Source organism: Cuculus canorus, chromosome 5, assembly GCF_017976375.1.
Source record: "Cuculus canorus isolate bCucCan1 chromosome 5, bCucCan1.pri, whole genome shotgun sequence".
In the NCBI taxonomy this organism is placed as follows: domain Eukaryota; kingdom Metazoa; phylum Chordata; class Aves; order Cuculiformes; family Cuculidae; genus Cuculus; species Cuculus canorus.
The window spans coordinates 55,773,418-55,791,348 of record NC_071405.1 but is presented as its reverse complement, the minus strand read 5'-3'; positions in this window follow the sequence as shown (position 1 = coordinate 55,791,348).

The window sequence follows — 17,931 nt, the reverse complement described above, 5'->3', positions numbered from 1 at the left end:
ATTAGGGTGTATGATGTTTTTTCAACCTAACATTTAACAGTTCTCCAATAATTTCAGTCCCTCATTTGTTGGAGACTGGTACTAGGGATCCATGTATAGATGTGCTAAGCCTTCACTGCAAAAAAAATTCTGGTGGTCATTTGCTGTGTGCTTTACAACTCTCTGCGCTTTGAGAAGTCAAGTTCTCTGATATCCCTCTCAGATTAAGCACCCAAAATAAGATTTTTGTAGTCTCTCTGCCTCGAGACTGCATCTCTAAAAGGTGGGGGGGGGTGATGGAGGAGATAACAGGTCCCTTAACTCAGAGTGGTTTGTGAAAATAAATTTAATAATGTCTGAAAAAATACGACGGTGGTTAGTGTCATAAGGAAGTTAATAATCCTTGCTTCAAAATAGGATTTGCTTAATGTGCAAAAAAAATTATCAAGATTGAACAGTGGGAGAAAATAAATTATTGAACAGGTGAGCACTGTCCATCCTTAACACTGGATACAGAAGGAAGCCACAAAAACTTGGTATTTGACAGTCTTTAATGGCACAGCTACATTAAAAATCAAAGCTAACCTTAATTTTTCAGTTTTCACATTTCTGAATGCTTGTTTTTGTTACTGAAATAATATTCTATATAACATACTTTTCCTCCAGATAACTCACAGGTGTGCACACTGCAGATCTCCATTCATTAGTTAACTACTACTTATTAGCAGTTTCTACCTCTGCCAAACACACCTCTCTAGCATTATCCAGAGCAGAGTGTTTCCAAATAAATTTCCGATAGGTTGTCATTCTAAGCCATATATTTAAATATCCCTGTCATGAATAATCCTCCCAGAGAGCAAAAATGCCCACAGATATAACAGCCACCCTTGTGGAGCAAGACGTATTAATTACATTTGTGTGTTTTAAAAATCCATAAAATACTTGGATAAAAAAATGACTTGGATAAAAAAATGACGCCCTGATGTTTGGATGTCACTTAGTGTCACCTTGCCTCCAGTGGAATTGTTTTATGGATTTCTCTGATCAGAGCTAATGAGGAATCTCAGCCTACTATGCCCCTCTCTGCTCAGCACTACACATACATATAGTAAAAGAGAGTGCCCCTAATTTACAACGTTCGTTATCTCCAGTGGATGCAGGATTGGTAGTGCTGAGCAGCCCATCATGTTATGGGTAGAGTGGGAACACTAGCAAGGACTCCCTTTATGGTCTTGAATAAACATAACTAAATTGAGAGGACTACATCCACAAATGGAAGGAAAACCATCTCTGTGCACATCAGGTAAAAAGCGTTGTCTATATACCCTTGTTACACTCTGGGTATTTTCCAAAACATATTGGAGGCTGCTGAGCAAGGAGATCATCACAGCACTTTGGATTCTGCCAACCTGCATTTGAACTCAGTTTAATAGTAACAAGCTCCAAATCCCGTTCAATGCTTTGAGCAAATCTAATTCTGCACTGAATTGCAAGGGAGACTTAGAATGTAGAATTGCTAGGCTTGAATTACTTATGAAATGAGAAATTTGCTACAGGTTTTATAGTAAATAAGAATGGGAAAATGTTCTTTTAAATGCTTATCTTTTGGTTTTGGGGCAAGACATCAAATATGAACAAACCAGTGACAGAAAATCATGGGCAATGCAAGGAAAATGCTGAAATCACAAAATTTTCAAGGGGAGAAAGGGAAAGTTTGAGTGTGTTCCTATGAGTTCATCCCCCTTATTTTGTTTTAACATTTTTGCTGGTGAAGTTTCCGCCTTCCCACCCTGGAAAGAGTGACAGCATTACTAGTATCTTCAGATGGCTCTACACATGCAATCATTTCCAGAAAAGCTTCCAGTGGCCCTCAAAAGCCATTGTTGAATTGTCCCTTAGAAACCCATAGCACATCCAAATTGCAAAATTCTGGTTTTTAAATCCTTAATCAGGCACTTTTGCTGACTTCAAAGTCTGTTAATTTCTCCTTTCGTTCAGTACATCTGCCTGTACGTTTCCTTTTCCTGAGATGCTGTTTTCTGAGCAGTTTTTATAAATACTGCTAATCACATGCTAATCACTATAGAAAAAAATAGCCAGGCTTGTGTGCTTTTTTTCTCCTGGAAAAATGCCAAAGAGAATATCTAACTAAAATGGCTGCAATGATGGCTGCAGCTGGTGCCCTTTTCAAAATTGGGTGTCCCCCCTCCTCCATTACTATCAGCTCTGGCTGCAAAGAGAAGAGTGAGAAGAGTGATGCCCCTGGCATCCTCAGAGCATGTTAACACAGCTCATAGGACTTTATTAGAGTCACCTCTTCAAAGTGATGGAGAAAAAAAAAAACCATAAAACCTTGCTGGCAGTCTAAAAGTTTGTCAAAAACAATTAATCTCCCAATAAAACCCAAAAGGCTACCTGTCAAGAAGTTAATAAAGACAAAATGTCAGGATGCCACATGGCTGCTAGCAACTGCAGGCAGGAGGGGAAATAAGCTCCCAAGCAAAGAAGCACCAGCTCTGTCATCTTGCGCATGATCACGTATTAAAATCGTAGTGAACCTCAAGGTGCTGGCTTTTGTGTTTCCGCAGACATTTCTGATGTTAGCATCTCTACTGCTGCATTGGCATTATCAACACAAAGGCCCATGACAGAGAAGGATGCAACAATTCCAGTCTGCAGGTGTTGGATCACCCAGAGGGGACTGATGGGAGAAGCAGAAGCTGATCTGTGACCAGAGAGCTGCACAGGTCAGATGCAGACTGATACTCAGGAAGAGGCAGATTGAGCTGAGCGGTAATACTGGAGCACAGCCTCCATCCTGCAGGGCTCTACTGGTCTGCATTTGTTTGCTGGATTGGGAGTCAACTGGTGTTTTACTTACATTCAGTTTCCGAAGGGCAGATCAGAGCCTGCACAGGCAGGCAGTGAGTGACGACTTGCCCAGGAGAGGGAAGGGAAGAAAAGAAAAGCAATTGCTTCTCTTCTTCTGTATTGCGCATGCCTAACAATCTAATAATCCCAATCTCCAGACCACACCACAGATTTAGCATCTGTAGAATAACCTCTCAGTAAGCCTCGAATGCCACTATTTTACTGTGCGTTATAAACCCTAATCTAGTCAAATTGCGAAGTCCTTGATTTTTACGCCCTTAGTCAGCCATTTGTCTGATCTGAAAGTAAATTTTAATAAAAAAAGAGTCTTTCTAGACTAATAAACAAAATCAGGATTTGCTTTTCTGGTTTACTGCATTTTCTATTAAGACAACAGGGGTTTGATTTGGCAATGAGCCCAGTACTACCCATTCGGACGATGCAAGACATGGAAGGGCTGACCAGATCAGGAAGTGAAAATACATGGTTAACGTCAATGTTTCAAGATTGGAGAGAGCTGCAAAATCTAACAAGCAGCATTAGTGGCAGAATGTGAATGCAACCTCCAATAGTGTTTCTTCTGAAACAACCCCAGGCCTTATAATGCTTAAAATAAAGGGATTTGTTACATTTCAATGAAGAATTTTCATCTCTGCTCTGTCCATTTAGTCATGGACCTTTCCCCCCCTCCCCCGCGCACCTTCTGTCTACCAGAAAGATTTCCCTACCTACTATCAAATCTTAATGTGCTCACTCCATCACTGTCTCAGGTGCCTAATTGGCTAGGCAGGTACTTGATTGGATCACTTCTTTCTCACTCTCTTTTAACATAATTTTTACCTAGTGGTGGTTGCCTGGTAACCCTGCCATCTCTGCTTCCTTCCCAGGAATCTTACATGTTCCCTCCCAACAGGTAGTAATCAAAAATATTATTTCCATCCTCACTGCTGTGTCCCTTCTTCATCTGTGCCTCCACGCTACGCAACATCGAAGTCACCCAAGCGTTGACCCCAGGCTGTCTGTCTCTGGGCTGGCTCATCCCTGGGCCCAGGGACAAAGAGAATCAATGCCAACAACTGAGCTACCCTAAGGTGGGGAACTTGAGGCATTTGCTAGGCTTGTGCAAAATGAGCTAGAGCAAAGTGTTCATTCTCTGCCAGGTAATACTGCATTATCAAAGGTTATTAGCAAAATAATTGGACACTGATTTTGCAAAGGAAAGTTCCAGTTCAGTGCAGGTGGCATGAGTTTATGAGGGCCTTTCAGCTCCACAGCTGTATGGGTTTTTTGCCTGCTTAGCGTGCACAAGTTATTTTCAGAGAGGGGATTTACTTGGTCCCTGGAACTGTGGCTGAGAAGCTGCTGTGGAAAGCATCACTATAGTCCTCACCTTGTTGCCCTATAGCCTCTAAGCTACACGGTGCTGTACGTGGTAGGAAACTCTTAGTGAATCAGTGCTCAGCATGGGTGCTGGGAACGTATATAGATGCATAAGTCTGCTCAAACAGTTCTGGACCGCAATTTGCCAAGGAATCCAATTCTCAGGAGCATCCATCCCTTCTCCTGCAGGAGAGGAAAAATTCCTGTCATACGCTGCATTAAAAATGATGGGTTTTCTCCCTAAATACAAATTCTCTCATCTTTGGCTTCAGGATGATGTCAAAGAAGTAAGGTTGATCCCTTGAGTATCAGAAAAATATCAGGCCATTATGCTGGTGCTGCACTCTCCATCATAAGAGACTGAGATTGGTCTGCTATGGCACTTCACAAAAACTTAAAGAGGTTGTAGTTGGAACCCTGCCCTCACAACGTACCAAGTTGGACACAATCTAGCTTGGCAAGAGGACACTTTCCAATACATTTTGCATGATAGAAATACCAGTCTGGCAATATTCTCTCAACCAGATCAGCCAAGAGTGGGGCAGCTGTGAGTATTTTGCATTTAACTTTGATAGGAGAGAGTAGCTTAAATTAATTAAGCTCACATCACAGAGATGCAGCACGTGCTTCAAACAAGTGACAGACCTGCAGTGACAACAGAACTTCATCTGTATAATTGAAAGTGCCATAGTACGTACCTCTCTGCTTTGCAGGTTGTACTGAAGTCAGTGGGTATATGCAACTTAAAAAATATGCTGGGGTAGCTGCACATCCAGTAAAGAACTAGTCATGTTTTTCTGTTGGTGCAATGAGGAATAGAGCAAGGACACTTATGGATTAACAAACAGAAGATATTATTTGATCACTATCCCCACTCCCCTCTCCCCAATTTTTTAAACAACTCCTTTGCTGAACAGGAAAATATCAGGATAGCAAAGCAGGAGATACGTGAATATAGCTGATCTATTTGAGAAAAGCCAAAACAGCAATGTCAGGTGTGTGTTTCTATAGTACTTAGCACAGTGGGGCTCTACTGGACTCAGACGGTACCATAATCCAGTGATAAATAATGATAATAGGAAAATCATGAGGTGAATACAGACAAGCTATATGTACTACAAATCTGTCAAAAATTAACATTTACAATCAGCCATGCACCACATGACTGACCTTCATAGCTTGATTCAGTGCCATGAAGTGTTGACTGTTGTCTGAGGGAACAGAAGGTATGGCAGGGCAATGAGCATCCTCTATCAATAACGCTCTTTCTCCTGGGCAGGCTACCCCACTATCAGACAAATCAGCAGCAAAATGCTTTATTCAAATATTGAGCACTGCATCTGTAAAAAAAATTGCATCTGTAAGAAACTGCATTTCTACTCGGCAGAAAATATCCTTACATAATCAGCCTCGGTTCCGCACTGACAAAGGAAATCATAGACTTACCAAGCTACACAGTCTTGTTCATCCAGCTCCAAAATATATCATTAACCCTTGTTTAGTGCCTGCCACTTTACCAGATCTCTCAATCATGCCATTTTTTTTTTTTAATTCTAAGTTATAGCAAGATTTGGATTTAAGGGAAGTTGAGATGAATGGGTTTGATTACCTTTGTAAACCCACTATCAGAGCTGTGGAGAAAGCAATATCCTTCACACATAAGCTTCAGGTTGACTGGAGTATCTTCTCCATCCATATTATTCATCTATGCAACTCAGGATGGTTGTTCCTTCCCAAAAGGGAAAGGTGAGCAGAGAGGAACATTTTATGGATTCGGACGTACTACCTTTTGAGACAAATCCTTGGGCTCCGTTCTGAACAGAATAACCGGTCGTTTCAAACTGTATCATAGGTGAGTATGAAGGATATAGAAGCTGTAGCCTGAATTTTTTTTATTGCTCATAGGTTTTCTGCTTTCTTATGCATGGTGGCTTTTATGGCCAATCAGATGTCTCCTCTGTCTTTGAACATTCACAAAAAGTAGACGTAGGAAGCTGTATTCATCAGACATTTCTCTTTCTGTATGAGTCCCGTTTGTTAAAATTCATATCCTTACCTATGTTTTATAGTCATTATTTATCATGTTTACCAGTTTATTTTAAAATCTCTTTCAGTCTGTCTATGGGAAAAATACCCAGAATACATTAAAAGTTGTAAGTTCTTGGGTTTCATGACAAAGATTTCAGACTCTTCAGGTCAGGAGACACTGCCTTTCCCATTTGTGAATATTAACTTTTTGAAGTCTGATTGCCTTTCACTGCTGATGAAGTGGAAGTGACCAGCATTTTCCAGACTGTAACTGTGTCATCTCCTGTACCAATTTTCAATGCAACACCTTGTCTCAATGACACCCAGAATCTAGTTCTTTTTAGGAGCTGTGTTTCTCATTCTTGTAACCCTGAGACCTCAGTCAGTTGAGCAGAGAAGCGCTGGGTTTGTGAGTGCAAGATTATGTCATAGTATCACCTATCAGAGAGAAGAAAAAATCATCAATGAAGCTCCAAAGATGTTGCTGCTTATCTAGTCCACACAGATCAATCTGTTCATAAAATACTTGCTGCAATATGAAAGTGACCTGCTTGCTTTCAAACTATAGAAGACTGCATTATATTATACAATCATCTGACTGGCAACACGAGCATGATACCAAGTGATTGTATAAACTCTTATATATCCTTAATGCAACTCAAAAATCTCATGTCAAGCACTCAAAACACTCTTAATGCGTAGTCTGGTAAGTACTTAAAAGCAAATTTCCAAGTATTTTGTCCATGTCTGCCATCTTTTCATCTCCTCATTCACTAGAAAAACGCTAAAAACACATCATACATTTATAAGGTGGCTTCATATGTACACCGATACTGGCCCTAATCTCCAACCCCTTGTAAGAGATGCAGCTGAGAAGCCTCACACCAGCAGGTGGTGCTGGGACATTCCAGCAGTCACTGGGAGAAGCTGGAACGAATCAGAGGAGAGAGGTGGAAAGTTCATTCGGCTGTCATGCACAAAGAAAAGAATAATCAGTAAAATAAACCAATACTAAATGGGTTAGCAAGTAAACAATATAAGGACAATTGTGATATATGCCGTTACTCCCAGCAGACTGGCGCAATTCCTACCACCTCCAAAGCTGCCCGATACAGAATGAGTGATCTTGTCAATAAAGTCAAGCATAGCTTGTTCTTCGAATTGCTCTGCATTTTTCAGTACTGGTATTTCTAAGCTTAGGACTGTGATGAGGACAGTCTAATAATTGTGCAACTCCATAAAGGAAGGCAACAGCCAAGAGATTTTTCTAGGCTGATCCTCATGAGCAAACTGTCCTTGACTGAAAACCAATGGGCTAAGAGTAAAATGAAATCTGGATACTGAAGACAGTGGCTAGCTGATGGGAGATTCAATCAGACAAGCAAACAGAGGCATGGTCAATGTGTAATTTCATAAATCTATATTAAAACAGATATTTTCATTTTAGAGGAAAAGTGTCCATTCTGTTTAGTCAGTCTAGATTTGGTTAATATAAATTTTGAGAATAATGGGAACAAGAAAAGCCTGCTTTCAGATTAATTCCTCATGCACTGCACCTGACCTCAGCATGAGAAAATCCTAGAGAGCAGCTAAGTCTGTTATATACTGTAGATTGGGCAGGTTTGCAGACAGGCTTCTCAGAAAGTCTGTCCCATATACTTTATTGGGACTTTATTTATACTTTATTGCATATGAACAGGCCTCTGAATTTATGTACAGGGATTTTGCAAGTCCATCTGTTGTAGAAGAGGTGTCTTACTGACTTTAGCTGGACCAAATCAAGCCCCTACAACTGTTTGTCCCTGTTTAGAAAATGGGTCTTCTCCTTAATCACTTTTCTCTGCTCTGCACATCTTGATAAGTTTGTTTATTCGTCTAGGAACAGTATGTCCTTTTTTTTTTTTTTTTTCGTTTGTAGAGATCCATGCACTGGATTGGAATAAAAAATTACTTCCAGCCTCCACATCCAACGTTAATCAGGACTATAGCTCTGATTTTTAATAGCTACTATATATTGTATATACTAAAGTTTTTACATAAGACATTGTGAAGGAGGAAACATATTATTGATATATCAAGAGCAGAAGCTTATAGCTGCTGTGCAAGACAAAAGAATTTCCAGCTTTAGATGCTCAAAGCAGAAATTCTCCATATTTCTCTGACAACGTGTGCTATACTTTTTAATGATGTTCATATTCTGATCCTCTAAAGCAAGCGCGGGGTAGGGAAAGAGCATCATGAATATAGTTTACAATGGCTGTCCTTTTTGAGAAGCTTGGAAACACTCATTGAAACTACCTTTTTTTTACCTAGTGTATTCTGGTGAAGGGACACAACTTGTACAAGATACTTTCTCCAGAGCAAAACTGAGCCATGTCACAGCTTGCTCACATTTTAGATGGTCTAATTTAGAAATAGTCCAAATAGAGGTGCGTGAGAGTAATGCTGAAAATCATAGTTTACAATGGCAACTGTTTATTTTTAGAACCAAAGTCTTTGGATTGCATTCCCATTGCTCCTGATTTAGCTAAGGACTCTAATTTGCATGTGTCTAAGTACACATACACGTATACATATGCGGAACATGCATTTTTACATTCACCAAGAACATTTCATCAAAAGTCTTCACATATTGCCTTCCAACATCAATGTTTGGGAGCCAAGCCACCATGTCAAGGAACATTTCACTGTCACACAAAATGCAGAAGTGAATTAGGAAATCATAGGAAAGGCACAGAAAAGGCCCAAGTCAGGCAGCAACAAGGAAAAAATCTTGAAACATTAGAGGAAACTCAAATGCTAAGATAGCAGCCAAAATCTCCTCAACAGCAGGAAACTTTCCTTTCCTGAGCTGCCAGGACACTCCTGCTCAGTCTTAAGAAACTATTGTGACAGATGTGCACAGACAAGTAGAACTATGAAGACTGCTCTTTGGACTCTCCTCATAACAATCTTCTTAATATAAACTGTGCAAAACAGCTTATGGGGAAAGAAATACCTTTTCAAAGAGTATAATTTTGCAACAACACTGTTGCAGGAACCCCTAAATAATTTCCCCCCAGTGAAATCCTCAGTGAGCTTTGATCAAATAGTGATAGTGCTAAAGTCTGTATGTCCACACTTGGGACCTTACATTTGCAACATCACGTGGCCTCTCTAAATGAGTTTGAAAGGCTTTCATAGATCAAGGTCCATTAGAATGTCTCTTTTCTTTGCAGGATGAAGCAATGATGTTTCCTCACTTAAGGTTCATTTAAGCTCCTGGTATACACAGAGTTACACCGATACCACACCATGTTGGCCACCTTTATCATTGCAGTGTCCTGGGAGATGAGGTCTGGCTTGGAAAGCTGCCTGGATGGGAAGCAGAACCATTTTTGCAACAAAAGAAGAAAGCTGAGAACATCGCATGTGAACTGCAGGCCTGATGCTACTGGGATCACACACCGATGGTAAGCTTCTGACCATGCCACCTGGGGCTTTGCACTCATCAGACCTCACAATTTGTTTCTAGCGAATCTAGGATTGCATGTCCTCAGGAAAAACCCACATGCTGCAGGATGATGAATGTTGGGGATGCAGCAATAAGTGTCCTTCTTTCAGAGCTTTTCTCCCTTTTTCTGCCTTCTTGTGAGCAGATACCCATACATGTGGTAAGTGACCTTAAATATCTTCAGTTTCCACTCCAGCTTTCACTCAAGTGGTTTTGCTCAAGCACTTCTTTACATACAAGAATCCCCATGCTCAGAAACTGATCTGTCTCCAGGATGAAGTGAGCCATCTGCTTAGCTATGCACTGCAGCACCCTCAGCATTTCAGAAGAGAGAGAAAAGCAAGCAGAATAAACTATATCCAACTGGAAAGGCAAGTGCAAATGCATTTAGGCTGAAATTTGACCCAGGCCCTGCAGCTTACACTTCAAACTCAATAACAGCACAAGCTTATTAAAGGTCAGAAGCATAAAACACCTTCATCTCACCTCTCTTCTGAAGATAGCATAGCTAACTGAGATGTAGGGCTTGCCAGTCTGCCAACAGAGTGGCTAAGCACTCTCTTAGGGGAGTGTACCATTTACTGCATCATCAGCCACGCTTCCTGAAATAGCCTGTTTCTCCTCGGAGGCCACTTACCTGATCACCATCTAAAACTTGCAGGGACTTTTGAGACCAGACAGGAAAACAGTAGAAACTTCCCCTTTGACATCAGCCCAGTCAGGTGAGTTTAGCACAGCAAGCACCTTCCTAGAGGCCAGGGTTTGGTACAACGAAGATTGTAGGCATTGAATCTTCACCTTAGCAAAGATTGCCCCATGACATAAGACAATAAAAATGGATGCCACACGTAAGACGATTCCTGTAAGCTCTGATTTTCAAAGATGTCGCCAAACTAGGAATTTTCCAGACAGCTCTGCTTGCTGTGAGATCTTAACTCCTTCACAGATATTAAAAGGCAGTCACTTCTCTAGCAGGTCTGCTAGCTCTGTAAAATTAGTGCTCACAGTTTTCCTCTTGCAGTTCAGCTGTAAGAAGGGTGGGGAATAGCTGTGCCTGGCACTATCTGGCTGTTGCACAAAGCAAGCAATCAGAAGCACAAGTGTCCCCAATTGCTCCCACATTTCATTTTCAATCTCGTAAACAAGGAGGGAACCACCAAACTGAGAGAGATGTCTTTTCCAAGATTAGGGGTAGTTAGAGGCACATTTGATGTGCCTCTATACATTACCACGGAAGAATTCAGCTGAATGAGAGTTACTGCCATATGTGTGAGTGTGAGTTCAGCCCAGTGGTGTCGGTGTTAGTCATGTAGGTAATGGGCAAATAATGACAAATATGCACTTACCCTGGAGTGCAGCTGCAACCATCCCGAAGGTGTAAGTATGATATAAAGAATAGGTGATCATGTTAATGTAAACACGTAAGCTGAGAAGGCTTTACTGTTGGTGGTCACTGGATGGCATTTCTTTTTTGAGTGCAGCAATTCAATATTTATGGGGGGTAAGTGCATTTCAGGATTGGTTTTATGTTGTTCCAATTTCCCGTTACACTCATGTACTGTGATTAGATACAAACCCAAGTGACATATTCCACACTCCTGTACAGATCCGAATGCCAAGTGCCAGCTGCTCCACCTCTTGGAGTGATATTTACTAAACTTGCACTACCTGCCTTTTATCTGGGCAGTAAGAGAATGCCAGACACAAGCACCTGTGCAGTAACTGCTTCTGTGCAGTCTTATTCCCTACTAATGCTGCACAACACTCAGTCTTTCAGCGTTACAGGAATGTCTTCACCTTCATGGAGAGTCAGAGCAGGCATCCTGCAGTCATGGTGGAGCAGCTGATGGTCAGTAACTTGAGCTCGTACTGCCATGGCACAGCACTAAGCAGTCCTGCAGATCTCCCTGGGGCAGTAGTTACTGGTATGATGAAGTGAGGGCCTGCTTCCTTAGGGTCTCAGTAAAAGCGTTGTTCTCAACTCAGATCTAGGTCACTGCTTACTAAAAAACCTCACACCATGAGGCATCTATGCTTTCGCCTGGCATAGATGTGCCTTCAGAATTAGGACAGCCTTGGATATTGGTAGATAAGATGGAGGAAAAATGAAGCCTGAAAGATACAGGAGTGCCTACTTTGCAGTTCTCAGTATCTGCCTGATAAGTGAGATGTGTGTGGATTTTTTTCCAAATCTACTCTTTTCACACACAACAGAGGAATCAACCTTGCTGCTCTTCAGTCCAGTCTGAGTAAAGTGCAAGAGCTTTCCCTGGACACGAGGGTTTGCTTGAGAAATGATAGATGCAGCCTGCAGATTTTAAGAGATTCAAAGTGTTTCTCAAACTTTGTTGGCAGCATTCCCTGCAAATTAGACTACCAATTTTGAATTAAAGGTCAAAAAGCAACATTGAGAATGATGATAAATGGTTTTGATTTGGCCTGTCCTTGGTCCTTTAGCCTCCATGGCTAAGCCTCTCAGTTAGCAATTCACTATCATCTTTATAGAAAAGAAAGAAAGAAAGAATCCAGTATGTTAAAAACAAAATTTGGAACAGTAATTTTAATTCTGAACAGCTGTTCTGTTTAACCATCTACCTCTTAATATTCTTTATCAGCAAACATTTCTGTGACAAAGATGCTGCTCATATACATGCCCAAGGAATGGTTTGTCATGGAGACAAACAACTCTGTGCACTATTCTGTGTTGATTGTGTACTATTCCTGGGAAATTCATTGTAGTCCTGATTAACCATTCTCAGCCAGGCAATCAGCAGGCATCAAACAGCCCAGCAGGATCAACTAACCGATCACACAACCCAGACTGTGGAAGAAAACAAACACACACACAATACTCTCTACATGAAGTGTGCTGCATCTGATGAATACTTGTAAACAAAGGATCTCTTGTGCTAAAATGAATTGTTGACTGCAAGAAATGATACAGAGACATCAAAGGAATTTGTACCAAGGTGACAACCTTTTGTTGAATATGATTTTATTTCCCTTTCCTCACTTCCTTGGATATAACTACATAAGACATTCTCCCTAACAAAGGATTTCAGAGGCTTCTCTGCTTTTGTTTTCTCAGGTCCTTCAGAAGCTCTGTGTCTTCTCTTCTCTGTGCATGGATGAAAGGCTATGGTGCAGAGCTTTACATACAATTTGGACATAAATAATAGATGATTGACTAAGCTAGTGACAGACAGTAGCAAGAGCAGCTGTGTATGTATGCTGGAAGCTCATTGCAGCTTGGGAATTCTGCAGCTGGGAGGGATCTCTTCTCCCATTAACAAGGGCTTGATGCCATTTTCATCACTATCTGGTTTTGGCCCATTCACAAAGGGATGAGGCTTGTGTTTTGCCCCTGTAAGTATTCTTGACGGACTTGATGAAACCATTCTCAGATGGCAAACAGTCCCGTCAACACCAATGAATGCACAAGGAGAACTGGACTGAGGCCTTACAGGCTATACTGCTTTCCAAATTGAAATTGATATCTGTTTTGGATGTACATAGACTGAAGTCCTCATAGCAGCCCTTGAAGTTTCAGTTTTCAAAATACTGTGTTCAGTTTTGGGCCCCTCACTGTAAGAAAGACATTGAGGTCCTGGAGCGTGTCCAGACAACAGGGATGAAACTGGTGAAGGGGCTGTAGAACAAGTCTTGAGAGGAGTGGCTGAGGGAGCTGGGGTTGTTTAGCCTCGAGAAGAGGAGGCTCTCTACAACTACCTGAAAGGAGGTTGCAGAGAGGTGGGTGTTGGTCTCTTCCCCCAAGAGATAGGTGATAGGACAAAATTTCTGCACAGGAAGGGTTATCAACAGTCCTAGCACCTTCCCTAGCACAGGCTGCCCAGGGAGGTGGTTAAGTCACCATCTCTGGAGGTGTTTAGAAGGCAGGTAGATGAGGTATTTGGGGACATGATTTAGTAGTAGACAGGTGCAGTTGGAGTTGATGATCTCAAAGGTCTTTTTCAACCTAATGATTCTATGATTCTATGAATTTATAAAAATCCCACCGAACAGCATAAATACTACAGTAAATTCACATTTAGCTAGAATAATGCATCAGCAAAGTCCAGGTGCCTTGTCTCCTTAGCTGTCCTCAGAAGCCTTTAGAGCTTCCTTACAGCACTGCCCTGAAGTGCAGGGCATCCATCCTACATCTGTCTCTGAATTAATCATCCCATTGGACAGACAAAAACAATCACAGCTAGAAGAAGGTCTGAAGATCTCACAGATATATCCAGTCCAGTATCTTTTTCAATATTTAGCGTTTCACCCAAGAACACATCTCCCAAACATGAACAGGACCCCACAAAGACAATTTTCTTCAGGTAAGCTGTGAGCAGGAAATTATGGTTTAGTGAGTCACAGATCCTAAAATATCCCTATGAAGCATGTGACTGCTTAATAATAATAAAGCAATGCAAGTGTACGCTTTTGGAACGTGCTAAGGAAATCTCAGTGTAGAGGAGGAGAGTCGGGCACACTCAGGCAGCTTTAGACAGTCACAGCACCTAGGGGCATTCAGACAGACAGGCACGCCCCATCTGTTACAGAATGAGACAGATAAGCCCGTTCTGCTTCTACAGACAAAACTCCTCCCCATGGGACAAAGGACAGGCATGACAGCTAATACTGACCAATACCATGACCTCATCTCATGGTGTATAGATAATGACTGTATGGGAGTCTAGTGGTCCGCAGGCAGCTGAAATCTGGACGTGGACACCATGTCGTATCTTAAATGAAATGTGAGGTATCTCTCAACTGCAAATCTTGTCTGACTTGGGAAGGCGATAGCTTCTCATGTTTCCCTCTAGGACCACATTCCTCTTGGAAAAGAAACAAACAAAAGCAGTCATTTACAGGAATGGTCAGTATGGTGACCCTATAATTGCCATTGTGATGTTTCCTAAACAGTTTAGTGCAAGCCAACACACTAATTTTCTCCTCTCTAGGATGAAAGAACTGATGGACTAAAATGCCCTTTGCCAGTATTCCCGCACAAACCTCGTGGCAGCTCTAAATTCTCTGGCTGAGAGATCCAGTTCTCAGCTGAGGGATACTGTTTGGTATCAACACAGAGCCTAAGTTAGCCAACGAACAGCAATCATTCAGACACTTCTGCTATCGTCTATTTTGGGATTTGCACAGTTGTGACAGTCCTTTTCATAGTCACCAGCAATCTGTTAGGAAGAGAGCTTGGACATTTCTGGAAGAACTACAAGATGAAAAACTCATTTGGGTGCTTAGGCAATATATGGGACTAAGCCATAGTTTGGTATAGTCAGTGTAGTTCATAATGCAAGGAGCATCTAGGTTTATTAATATTATGACCTTTTCTGACCACATCTGGACCCCTTTTGGCAGTGATCACTGCCAGACTCTTCTGTAAGAAAACTGCAACTTCGCATAGATTAAGCGATCAACTATGACCAGTACCCAAAGGAAGAAATTGCAAAGATTTCCTGAAGGCTATCACATAGCGGAGGGGAGAGAAAGAAAAGTCACCTCTGCCTCAGTGCCCCCTTTATCATGTATGTTCCTGGGTTCAGGCAAACTCTTAAAGAGGGAAGCAACATCACCTCCCAATCTCATTTTGCCACACCAACCTCCAAAAGACCAGTCTCTTTTTCGCAGAATCATAGAATAGTTTGGGTTGGAAGGGACCTTAAAGATCATCTAGTTCCAATCCCCCTGCCATGGGCAGGGCAGATTTCTTCTGCAGCTACTCAGATCTGAAGAATTAAACCTCTGCAGCAATCTCCTTTCCTCTGGCAAGGTCAGCATTCCAGTAAAAGTGGTATACAATGTCCTTGTGATTCTCCTGAACAGCAATTAGTAACAGTAAAGCCAAAACCTCTCAAGTTACTTAAATTTACTTTGTGCAATATCACTAGCAGGCAGATTGAAAAATGACCCAGCAGGAATTTTCCTTCCTTAAATTTTAGTTTCCATATATGAATTCCACTCTATCTTCTGTGACTAATATTCACCACCTCCACCACACCCGCCCCCTAGGATTTCCTAATTTCCAGATCATGCATACTTTGAGCAAGATTTGTGCGTAACTTATCTTATTCTTGGCTCGAGGGACCTGAAAATGCTGAGCATCCATTTTCATAAAGTAAGACTTCGTGACAATATGTCTAGTAAGGCACCTGGAAATCAAAGCATTTGAAATCGTGTAATCATTGCTGAATATCTTAGCTTTAATTTCTCTCATGGAACTATTTTCAAAATTATACTTTTATCACAAGTAGGATGCTATTTGCTTCTCCTTGAGGCTATAGCTCTTGGATTCAAGTGAGTAGACGTATGGCTATACCACACTGTGACCACAATCCTAGCAAAGTCCAGAAGCCTAGCAGTGGCCGACTCAAGTCACTGAAGCATCACCTAACTCATCGGCCCTGCTAACAGAAACTGTCCAGGCACCAGTTCCAGACCAGCATTGGTACCTTTACACGGAGTCTGCGCTGCAAAGCTGTCCTAGTACGGCACCACTATATGCCATCACACTAGGCAGGACATATCCCAAAGAGAGACCCAAATCTCCATTTTAAGACGTCCTCCTGGCTGGAGATGGAAGCTGGAACATGTTGTATCATGGCTGCATCTTTAACATGTAACAGTTAGAAGGATAGTGAAAAGACTCTTCCCAATACATTATTGAGAAAAAAAACTCACTATATTTTCATCCGTCTTCTAATTTTTAAGCATGAGGTATGACCTACAGAATATTTGGGTGCACAACAAAGCACCCAAAATACATTGAGCCGCTCCAATACACAACGCAGACATAGTGTTTGGCCTAACAAAGCAGTTCTTCCCCTGTCTGCCTGCAAGCGGAGAGACACTCCCCACTGATACCTCCAAACCAGGACACATCAGTGAACATCACCCCATTTTTCAGCCACACATGGGAAACTTGATCCAGGAAAATACAAGTCTCAGGGTGGCTGGTGCCAGGGCAGTTGGTGGGCAATTCTGTTGTGGTGATGCAGAGGACACAGCAGGCTTATTTGACCAGGTCTTGTTTGGCCATCGATACAGAGCCTACACAACAAAACACCTTTGGGTACCATGAGATGGTGGAGATGGTGGATGGACACTGGTGGGACCTGGGAGAGGTGAGGGAGAATGGAAATCAGGGTGAGGAGGGGAAGGAAGGGAGAGGGCATTGCATTGTGTAGACAGGGATCCAAGACTCTTATGTGTGGAAGGGCAATATCCCCTGCCCATCGCTGAGGGCTTGGAACTAGATGATGTTTAAGGTCCTTTTCAACCCAAACTGTTCTATGATTCTGTGATGCTGTGATTCTACGATTTTGTGATTCAATGAATCACTCGTATGGGAGGTGCACCAGTCCTCTGATCATCTTTGTAGCCCTCCTCTGGACCCATTCCAACAGCCCCATATCCTTCTTACGTTGAGGATTCCAGAACTGGACACAGTACTCCAGGTGGGGTCTCACAAGAGAGGAACAGAGGGGCAGAATCACCTCCGTTGATCTGCTGGCCATGCTTCTTCTGATGCAGCCCAGGACACAGTTGGCCTTCTGTGAGCGCCCATTGCCGGCTCATGTCAAGCTTCTCATGGACCAGCACCCCAAGTCCTTCTCTGCAGGGCTGCTCTCAATCACATCATCCTCCATCCTGTATTGAAATTGCGGATTGCCCCGACACAGGTGTAGGACCTTGCACTTGGCCTTGTTGAACCTCATGAGATTCACACAGCCCCACTTCTCCAGCCTGTCCAGGTCCCTCTGGATGACATCCTGTCCTTCTGGTGTGGCAACTGCACCACTCAGCTTGGTGTCGTCTGCAAACTTGCTGAGGGTGCATTCAATCTCGCTGTCTATATCATTGATGAAGACATTTAAAGTACTGGTCCCAGTACAGACCCCTGAGGGACAAAACTTGTCACAGATCTCCATCCGGACATGGAGCCATTGACCACTACTCTTTGAATACAACCATCCAACCAGTTTCTTATCCACTGAGCAGCCCACCCATCAAACCCATTCCAGTGTGGAGAGAACCCCACGCCTCGCCCCCCGCGGGCTGCGGGGTCGCGGCGGTGCGGGCGGGGGCGGGCGCGGTGCGGGGTCGCGGCGGCGCTGGCGGGGGCGGGCGGAGACGGGCGGCCCGCGGTGTGCGGGGCGGGTTCGGAG